Below are 10,163 nucleotides of genomic sequence, written 5' to 3'. Positions count from 1 at the left end.
TCAGCTTCACTCAGCAGATATGATTGTGACATCTAAGAAGAGTTCTCTCCTCAGAGGATGCTCCCCGCCCCAGTCCCCAGTCACTCAGGTACAAATCCTCCTCCCATGGGGCTCCCTTGGGGTTCTGCCCAGCTTTGGCCTGGCTCCAGAAGATGGGGTCCTAGGCATATGTTCTCACGATAGCTCCTCTGCTTGGCTTTGAGCTCCGAAAGGGCAGGGCTGGTGCCTCCTTCTCTCAGGGACTGGCCCAGGATGGGTACTAGGAAATGTCTGAAAAATGAATGAGGCTGGAATTGAGCTGAGCCCTATATCAATGAAGGATGAGGGAAGAAACTATTTCAGAGACAGTTGGAGGAACAACATGGCCAGAGAAATATGGCACAAGTGACAGACTGTCTTGAAAGATGGAAAAATCTGCTTTGGAAGAAAAATGGAAATTTGTACCAGCGCTTTCTCAAGTATTTTGTCTGGCTTTCACATCAGCCCTGAGACAGAGGTGTGATTATTCCCATTTTACAGATAAGGCAACTGAGGCTCAGAGTGGGGAAGTGACTTGCCTAGAAAATGGCTGAAAACAAGATGTAATTACGCCTATTTGATTCCTGAGCCTAGAGAAGTAAGTGGTGGAATTTGTAGCATTAAAGGTGGGCATAGCTTGGGGGCCTTGGCCAAGCACCCAGTGCCTGTGTCATCTACCTTTGCCCCAAACAGAAAGTGACAGCATGTGGCTGGGTCCTGATCCCAATGTGGCCACCGTGCTGGCTCAGGTGGGAGTCGAGGCGATAAATGACAGGTGGTTTTTACCCCCAGCCTTCTGTGCACACAGCTCCCCCCACCTCCTACTCTCTGGGTCATCTTGTTTCAAATTTGAATGAAGCCCCCTGTGATGCCTGCTGGAGTGACCCTTTTGGACACTGACTTTGAACCACCCCCAGGAGACGCCCTTGACTGTTTACCGAGTGAATGAATGTGCACATGTGCCTAAGAACCCTCATTCTCCCGGGCTTCCAGGGAAAGGCAAGGCCTCCCATGCTCAAGCCCCTTTCTGTCTTCTCTCCTCCCCTTCCCCATCCCACCCCCCACGGAGAGTCCAGGCCTTGCTGCATCCAGCGGGGCTAGAGGTCAAAGTGGCTGCCTCTGGCAGCAGAAGAGAGCAGACCTCCTGAGGGAGGAAGCAGGAAGGGCTGTCAGGTTCACTCCACACTGCTGACCCCGCACTGCTGGGTGTGGGAGAGCCGAGGGCACAGGACAGAGTGGATAGGACTGGGCCGGGCTGGGAAGAGCTGAGAAGCCAGGTTACCAGGCCGCCAGGCCACCTTTGGGCAGAGGAGGCCCCCTGCCTGCCTACCACCAGCAGGGTGAGCCAGCTGGGGAGGAAGCACCCGTGCCAGGATAGCCTAAGAAAGAAGCGAGCACTGGACCCATGTCAAGAAGCCTGCCTTCCAGACTTTAACATTTGCTAAGAACCTACTCTGGGTTTTGCTGGGGGTGGATGGGGTGCAAAAATGGGTGAAATCCATTTCCTCCTCTAGAGGAGCTCACACCAGACATTCGAGGAAGAACAAGCATAGCCAATCCTCACTGAGCACTTTATCATGTGCCAGACACTGATCGAAGTCCTTCACATCTATCTATAACTAATTGAATGTTCAAACTGACCAATTAGAAAAATGCCATTCTTGGCTCCATTTGACCCATGGGGATAATGAGGCACACAGAGATCATGAAGCTTGCCTTAGATCACACAGTAATTTGTGTGCTGGGATCCACACCCGGGCATCGGGCGTTAGCATCCCTGCATTTAGCCCTCACACTATGTACCCTCAGGCCATCTCCAGTGCCTGCGCCCCCGCAGACGGATGCATGCTGCATGTGGCATCTTCATCCTGGCCCTGCCTCCTTGTTAGCAGGTTGTTAGGCTCTGTAAACTTGCTGGGCACCAAAGTATGCTTTAGGATATCACCACCTTCATTGAATTTCACTGTCTGCCACAGTTACACCTTTCACTGTGGGCGTGTCTTCTCATCCTATAGAAGCTTCAAGCTGCTGTGACTTGCCTATTTTGCAGTCTCTTGGAGTGTCTTGCGCAAAGTAGGTTCTCGAATGTGTTTGCAGTTTGGCAAGGTGATGGAGGATACCTTCATTTCTTCAGGTCTCTGTGACATGAATAAAGTGATTCTAAATCTGTACCTTGGAATCAATCACCTGGGGAGTTTTAACTACTACTGATGCCCAGACCCCATTCCCAGAGGTTCTGATGTAATTGGTGTGCGGTGCAGTCTGAGCCTGGGACTTTTTAAACACTCCCAGGGCAGTTCTGATGGGCAGCCAGTAACTCCTGTATCAACACTTTTAGAATACTTGGAAGTTTCACTTGAGGGCAGGCAGTCGGGTTGGGGGAGCAGAAAGAGCTTGGGCTTTGGAGATGGGCAGACAAGATTCAAATCACAGCACAGCCATTTATTTACAGGTTGAGTGAGCTTGGGCAAATTAACATCCTGAAGCCTTGGTTACCTCATCTGTAAAAGGGGATAATAAAATCCATCAATAAGTAAAGCTCCTGGCACAGGGATGGCATATGCTAGAAGAAATGTAATAGGTGGCAACTGTTAAAACTAATTATACATTTCTCCATCCAACATGTGATTACTATAGAAAACAAGACAGTTATGGTTCCTTAACTTGTGGCATTTACATTCTAGTAATTCAATTTAACAAGCTTTATTAGTTTGCAATATCAGGCACTGTACGGATACAAAGATGAACAAGGTATTGTCCTTGCCCTTGAGGAAAAGAGAAGTGGATGCTAATCATAACTAACATGGAGGAAGGGGAATGCCGTTTGGGTATAAACCAAGAATAGTAGGCTCCAGGGGAGAAAGCCATCTAGAGGGCAGATCAGAGAAGTTTCCATGGGAGATGTAATACCTGAGAAGGCCCTTGAAGGATGGATAGGATTTTGTAGGATGGGATGAGGAGGGTGGTGGAAGAATGGCTTACATAAAGGCTTGGAGGCAGATACAGCCAATAATCCAACCTGGCAGAAGAGCTGGATGTGCATGCACCAGAGGGCAGAAGATGTGTGTGAGTAATGGAGAAATGCAGGCTGGAGGCTTAAGTGTCAAGGTGAGGCATTTCGACTCTATTTGGTCAGCTGAGGGAACTGCACAGGAACTGGAACAGGTTTCATAATTCTTAGCTCTTAATACCTGGACCTTCTCCTGGTTTCATTCTGGAAGAGGCGTCCTTGTTGCCATCACCCTTGGGGCCTCCCTATCGGGGTCCCTCTGGGAAAGTATCAAGACTTGGAGCCCTGCACAGGCCAGGTGAAGGAAACAAAGCCTGTAAGACCTGACTGGAAAACCGGGAAAGCTGGGTGCATACGTGCCTCGATTCTATAGCCAATGGGCCCCGGTGGGAATCAAGCCATGAGAAAATGCTTTATGTCCTTTGCAGCTTGCCATGCTCTTTTACCTTGCTTGATCACTTTATTGTACTAGCAGCAGAGGTTTTAACTTTAACTCAAAATGAACTCACCCTCCCTATTTTATGGCATCTGAAGTCTTTGGTCCAGCACACCCTGACCTGAGGGAGATCTCAACATTCCTTCAATTGTTATCGCTGAAGAATATCTGTTTTCTATAATCAGCACTGTTTAACACTGATTGATGAGCTTTACATACATGCTATATGCCCTTAAGCTTACTGCACTCAATAAAAGACCTTGGAGGAAGGTAACATAGGCATTTGTCTCTCAGACATTTGTCGGCCTTCTCTACCCTAGCACAAGCTGCCTGGGAAGTCTGCATTTCATCCATGACACCGGAGGATCTCTGTGGGTTGGGGGTCCCCAACACCTCCCCGTCTCTGCCCACTGCTACTTTGGTTCCCATGTTCAGTGTTCAGAGTTCTGCTGCTGTTCTGAGGTGAAGGTCTGATAAACTCCCTTGCCCTGAAGCATAAAACGCATTTCCAGATGGTACCTCTCTAGGCAATTGTATTTGGCATGTTCAGTGGAAAGAGCACCAAGCTGAGAATCTTGAGGAGGCCTGGGGTCTAGTCCTAGCTGCCTTTCACCAGTTGCATGACCTTGGGCAAGTTGCTTCTCTTCTCTGAGCCTCTATTTCTACATTTGAAAAATGACCAGGCTGGTTGGGGTGATTGACAGTGACCCTTCCAGTTGCAATGTTCTCTGACTAATTTGCCAACTGTCAAATCCAAAGATGTCTGTTTTGCTTCATGCAAGGGGATGCTGTTGCTGCAAATTAGGCATTAAGCATGAGGCTCAGAGAAGAATGGATGACAAGGCTACCTGCAGGGGCTACAGCAGTGTCAGCTGAGCCCAGCCTTGGATTCAGCGTGTCTCAGGCACTAGCTATGTGTATGAAGAAGTCTCCAGAATATTCCATCCTCCAACCATTCAATTATTCTCACTTGAGGCCCCAGGCACTGTGCAGCAGAGTGCTGTATACAGTCCGAAGTCCTGACCCTCAGGATCTGTGAGCCTAGCAAGATTGTTTCAGCCATGCAAGGTGGGGTGGTTTGTTACACATTAAGAGGTAACTGGAAATGAGTGGGGTGTTTTGAGGGTGATCAGAGGATGAAGGGTGTCCCTATGCTGGTGAAGCCTCAGTGGAGGTTCTCCTCTGCTTCCGACATTGCAAGCAGCCACCTCTGGTGTTAGAAGACCAGAGCCTGCACTGCCCCGAGATGCTGTAAAGTTTATAAAAAAGAAAGCTCTGGAATCTTTCTCCAGGCTGTCCCAGACTCTGAGGTGTTGGTCATCTGGGAGGAGGTGCTCATCTGTACTTGTCGGTACCCAGTATGGGAAAGGCTCAAGGGTGGAGGGGAGGTTGCTCACATGGGTAGGGGTCCTCTAGTGCGTCTATCTCATTTCAGCCCTACAACAGCTCCATTACGCTCTGTAAGAAGGTGTGTTGCCCCTACTTTACTGATGAAGGAAAGCCTTAGGTGCCATGCACAAGACTCTACAGGGGGAATGGCGGAGCTGGGCTTTGACCTCAGCCCCAGGACTCTGTGACTGTCCTGAGAAGCCCCATGGGTGTCTTAGGGATGGGACCTCTGAGAAGGGACCTCCATTCCCTTTAAGCTAAACAGTCTCTTGGCTTGAAGTAAGACCACTGAATTTGGCTGATGTTCTGTTTCTCCTTCCTTCCCCACCCTCCTCATTCCTCTTTTTCCTCTGGGGACTTTGAGGTAAGGAAGTGAGGGGGAATCCTCTCCCAAGTCCTTTGTTATGGAAGTCTTGATAGTCATGTGGGGCTTCACTCAGTAACCTTTCCAGGGTTGGGGGCACAGATGGCAAGCCAGGCCAGGCCGCTCCCAAACTGGGGAGTGGTGAAGAGGAGGGGAATGCCCCTCCATATCACAGTGCCCCCGCCCACTGCTGTGAAACGTGGGTGGTGAGGTTCCCAGAAGAACGTGTGCAGTGTCAGGAAGCATGTTGGATGGCAGGGAGGAAGCCGCCTGTTCTCTAGTGTGACTTCCTCTCTCACCCGGGGTGGGTGGTGGTGGTGTGTGTGTGTGTGTTTGTGGGGGGAGGGAGGCAAAGAAATATCATTTTCTGAGCGATTGTGCCAGGCTACGTCACCTGTATCAGCTCAGTTAGGTCAATTTCCAGACAAGGATTGGTGAGGTTAGCGGACTTGCCCAAGGCCACACAGCAGGTGAGTAGCAGAGCGGGTAAGGACTCCTGGAGGGTCTCGCCAGAGTTCTGGAGGTGACCGGCGGGACCTGGCAGAGAGACTGAGCCCTCACCCCGGGGCTGTCCTGAAGGGCTCCCAGCAGGGGGCGCCCCGAGTCCTGTCCCGGGCCGCCGGGCGCGCCTCCAGCCGGCGCCTGGGACGGCGCTGGGCGCTCCGCCCCTGGGCTCCTGCACTGCTCCGCGGGCGGGCCCGGAGGGCGCGGGGAGCGCAGGGAGAAAGCGGAGCCGAGCGCCAAGCTGAGCGCTAAGCGCCGCGCACCCTGCGGTGTCCCGCGTGCCCACCGAGCCCGCCGTCGCGCAGCCTTCGGCCGTGAGTAGCGCCGTGTGCGGGCTGGATTGGCGGGACAGGGCGCACGGTCCGATTGCAGCGGTACCCCGGGGCTGGGGCTGGCGGGGGCAGATTGCTCCGGGACGCACTCTCGTGTTCTCCAAGCCTGCCGCCTGAGTCCCTGACACCGCCCGCAGGCATGGCCAGCTGTGGCCTTGGGCGCTATGGCCTCCCTGGAACGCCGGGAGCTGCCCACTGCACCCCCAGGGCGCTCTCCGAAGCCTGGCAGTTTGACCCGAGGGCGGGGGGCGGTGGGCAGAGGCGTGGCACCCAGGGAGGAGACAGGAGACAGGCTTCCTTCCATCAAGTTACGGCCTCTTGACTGGGTAGAGCACCCCAGATTTCTGGGAGAAGAGGAGCCAGGTCTTCTCAGCATCACGCCTTGCACAACTCTTTCTCCCTCCTTGCTCCAGGAGGTGATGCGACGCGGCTGCTTTGTACACAGTTAGCTTCCTATGTGGCAGAGTGAAGCTGTGAGCCCTGCCATCAGGATCCCTGCCTGCGGCACAGTGAGAGTGGGCACGGGGGCAGCCAGTAGGTCTGGGGTAGAAAGGCATAGAAGGCTGTTGTCAGCAGTTGACCATGACCCTGAGCCAGGCATTGTGGATGTCTCATGGCATGTGTGCGTCTACCCATTCTTTACTGTAACTCTGCAAGGTGGAAATTAGTATTCTCACTTTCAGAAGGAGTAAATGAAGCCCAGAGAGGTGAGCAGGTGAGCATGGGGGCCACACAGGTAGTGGGAGAGTAGGGGTGCACACTGGAAAAGGGAATGCCAGAGTGGCTGCCTAAGAGGCAGGTGGAAAGCCCCTGTGGGCAGGTGGAGTGAGCACAGTCTCTGACACCTTGTGCCCTAGAATCCAGTGGCCAGCGGCTGGGGGCTGCTGCTATGGTTTCTGACACTCATTTCCCATCTGCCTCCGTGTAAGGTATTCCTGGGAGAATCCTGGTGATTGAGGGGTGCTCTTGCCTTGGCCCCTTCACAAATACTTCCAGAGTCCTGTTTTTCCCAAACTACCCCCTCTCTCAGGATGTGTTTTTAGCACCTAAGGTGGCCCCAGTGATAACAGCTTTGGGAGAGGCTTGGGCAGGGGGCACAGGGGGTGAGGATGTGGGTGGTGTGTGCTGCTCTGGGGCAACTTTCCAATGGGCAGGAATGAGACCGGCACTGACCCTGACTGCCTCCTTACGGCCTCCCTAGTTCTTAGATGTGGAGGTGAACACACAGGGCTGCTCAGCGGAGCTGGACCTTCACCAGAAGGATGGAGTTTTCTCATGTCAACTTAGGCAAGTGGCTCATCTTCTCTGAGCCCCAGCTTCTTCCTCAGAGACCGGGATGGGTCAAAGCCCAGAATGCTCTGGAGGGCTCTGTAGTGCCCAAGCCCCCTCCCTTCTGTTATCAGCCTCATCAAAGCCTGAGTACAATGAGTCCTAATGACAGCAATAGGTGAGAGGTGCAGGGGGTAATCATACCTGCCCCCTTGCAGTGGCCCCATTCCACTGACTAGCACTGGGTGAGTGGGGTGAGGACTGCCGAGAGTTCAGTAGCATGAGCTCGGGCCAGTGGGGAAGAGGGCTCTGGAGGAATGAGAGAGTCTCCTGTGGGGTGATCCTCCAGCCCTGGAGGACATCTGCTGGGCTGTCCCTCAGAGGCCACCTGTGGAGATGCTGTCAACAGAAGCCCAGGGAGAGCAGCTGGAGTGGGCCAGCTGTGTAGCTTTTAGCATGTCCCTTCCCCTGTCTGGACCTCAATTTCCTCCTTTTGTAAAACCAGCGGGTTAGACTAGACAGCAGCGGTTTTCAGAGCCCCCCTCCCCCGCCCCGATGAATTCTTATGCAGAAACCCAACATATAATATGGCTAAAGTGGAACAGCTCTGGCTCCCCTTCCTCACACTGGTGGTTCCTGAAGCAGAGTCTAAAAATCCCCCAGATGATCTTTGTGGCCCTTTTCTGTGAGGTTCTAGGAAATCTGCATTAACCCTCAGAATTTGTGCCTGGTGTTAGGTTTGGGGGCAGGAATGTGAATTCTAGAGATTCCATTAGGAGAAATGTGGGCACGAAGAAGGGCCTCATCCTTGGAATGTCTGCAGCTGATGGCCTGTGCCTCTGGCCCAAAGTTGTAACTGTCCCTCCCCTTTGCCCTGTGGTTTTATCTTTCCAGGGCCAGAAAGGTGCCTCTGGGTCCTAATTGGTGACTGTAATTCCACCTCCGAGTTTCTTCCCTTTAGCTTCAAGTTTCTAATCTGGTAAAATGCAGGTTCATCTTGGGGAGAGATGTAAGGAAAGGCTTCAAGTTGTAATCGGCTGTTTTTACCTGATGAGGCATCATTATTTATGGAGTGCCTGCTGTATGCCAGCTACTACAAGGGGACAGAGGTGAGACTGTCACAACCCCTGTCCTCATGGGTCTCCGAGACAAGAGGCAGGAGTAAGGAACTCACATTTTTGGGGCCATCCAAGCACTATTTAAAACATTTTACATATGTTATCTCATTTGTCCCATAAGGTGGGTATTAGACTCATTTTTTATTATATAAAACTGCATACAGAATAAGTGTGTATCCCATATACCCACGTAACCACCACCCAGATCAAGAAACAGCATTGCCAGCACGCAGAAATCCCCGTGTGTTTCCTTCCAGGCAAATCCCTCACCCAGGGGTAACCTCTGACTTCTAGCACCATAGAGCAGTGTTGCCTATGTGAAGTCTTTTGTGTCTGTTTTTTTTCATTCAACATTATATTTGTGAGTTTCACCCGTGTGGTTGCAGATAGCAGTAGTTAATTCTCATTGTTGTATAATAATTCCATGGTATGGGTATACCTCTATTTATCTAGTCTATTGATGGCCATTTGTTTGTTTCCAATTTTTAGTTATTATTAATGGTGCTACTGTGAGCAGTCCAACCTGGGTCATTTAAAAACATCTGCATGCATTTCTGTTTGGTGTGTCCATAGAAACTGCCCAACAGTTTTTCAAAGTGTCCCAGCGTTTAAGAGTTCTAGTTGCTCCACATACCCACCACCACTAGGCGTTGTCTAGACTCTTTCCATGTAAGTATTTTGAAGCTCAGCAAAGTCGCCCTGTGCTAAGTGTGTGCTAGTAAGTGGCAGAGCTGGGATTTGAACCCAGACCTGTGTGACTGTGCAATCTGTGCTTCATCCCTAGACATAGACACAGATTATGATGAGCCAGAACGGGATAAGCTCTCACCCTAAAAATGTATGAAGGGCTCTCTCTGGGAATTGAAAAAGGAGGAGAATTCTCATCTGTTTTGGCAAGAAAAAGAGTCATGGAGCCTCACAGATACGGTAGCACTTGAGCCACTAGGAGGGCTCTCTGGGTGGGCTGCCCCTGGAAAGGGCCCAGACTGAGCTGAGGCATGGCAGGGGTGAGTCTGGGGAGAATTGGAAGGTCTACATTAGCTGTAATATAGGTTGGGGGTGGGGGCGGCTAAGGTCCAGAAGGTGAGTTGGAGCCAAACTGGTGGGCCTAGTTTGTCCTTGGGGGCTCCCCTGCCCTCACCCCTGCTATCCCGGATGTGGAGCCCAAGGATGGGACTTGTCCTTTGGCTGGGGAGCTGGGGCTGCTTCAAATCCAGCTCAGCTCCTCGTAGCAAATGGCCTCCAGCCAATGGCAGATCTTAGCTGTTGCTGGGACCACTCTCAGGGTATCTGCCAACAGAATGTTTTGGAGATTTCTGCTTCCGTCTAGCTGTGTGAAATTAGTAACCTTACTGCCCCCATCCCCCACCCCAAGGACCTGACCCAAATAGTTTATTTGGAAGGTCTTCAGCACAGAGAAGATGGTAGCACTCCTGCCACGCTCTGGCTTCTCTCAGGAGATTCGCCAGGGTGGAGTAGGGAGTGAGCATGGTCGAGCTTCTGGTTCTGGTCAAGCCGCATTTGCCAGGAGGATCTCCAAACCTTTCCTCAGAAAGGAACGGAACTGGCTGTCTTCACCGCTGTGGGAAGCAGCAACACAAACAGTAGTCTGGGGTGAGTCAAACAGTAACAGTAACAATCGTCCTTTTCTTTTGCCCAGCAGTTTATGCTCTTATCACAAGGTGTGAAGTAGGTGATGTTGATGTTATCACCCCTGTTTACA

General features: G+C 51.7%; 1 protein-coding gene across 4 annotated transcripts in view; it reads left to right on the top strand.

Moving 5' to 3' along the window:
- The first annotated feature begins 5,575 nt into the window (after positions 1 to 5,575).
- The window catches only part of DAPK2 (death associated protein kinase 2), a 111,965-nt gene continuing 107,377 nt past the window's right edge, over positions 5,576 to 10,163 (top strand). For 3 of the 4 annotated variants that reach the window (XM_090270743.1, XM_090270745.1, XM_090270741.1), the window contains exon 1: positions 5,908 to 6,035. The gene's annotated coding sequence lies outside the window, so the exon portion shown is untranslated. Of the gene's footprint in view, positions 5,688 to 5,907; positions 6,036 to 10,163 lie in introns of those variants that run through there. The other variant, XM_090270742.1, reaches the window with a different exon arrangement.

Source organism: Furipterus horrens, unplaced genomic scaffold (assembly GCF_987537825.1).
Source record: "Furipterus horrens unplaced genomic scaffold, mFurHor1.1.pri manual_scaffold_3, whole genome shotgun sequence".
Taxonomy (NCBI): domain Eukaryota; kingdom Metazoa; phylum Chordata; class Mammalia; order Chiroptera; family Furipteridae; genus Furipterus; species Furipterus horrens.
This window is presented reverse-complemented; position numbering and strand designations above follow the sequence as displayed.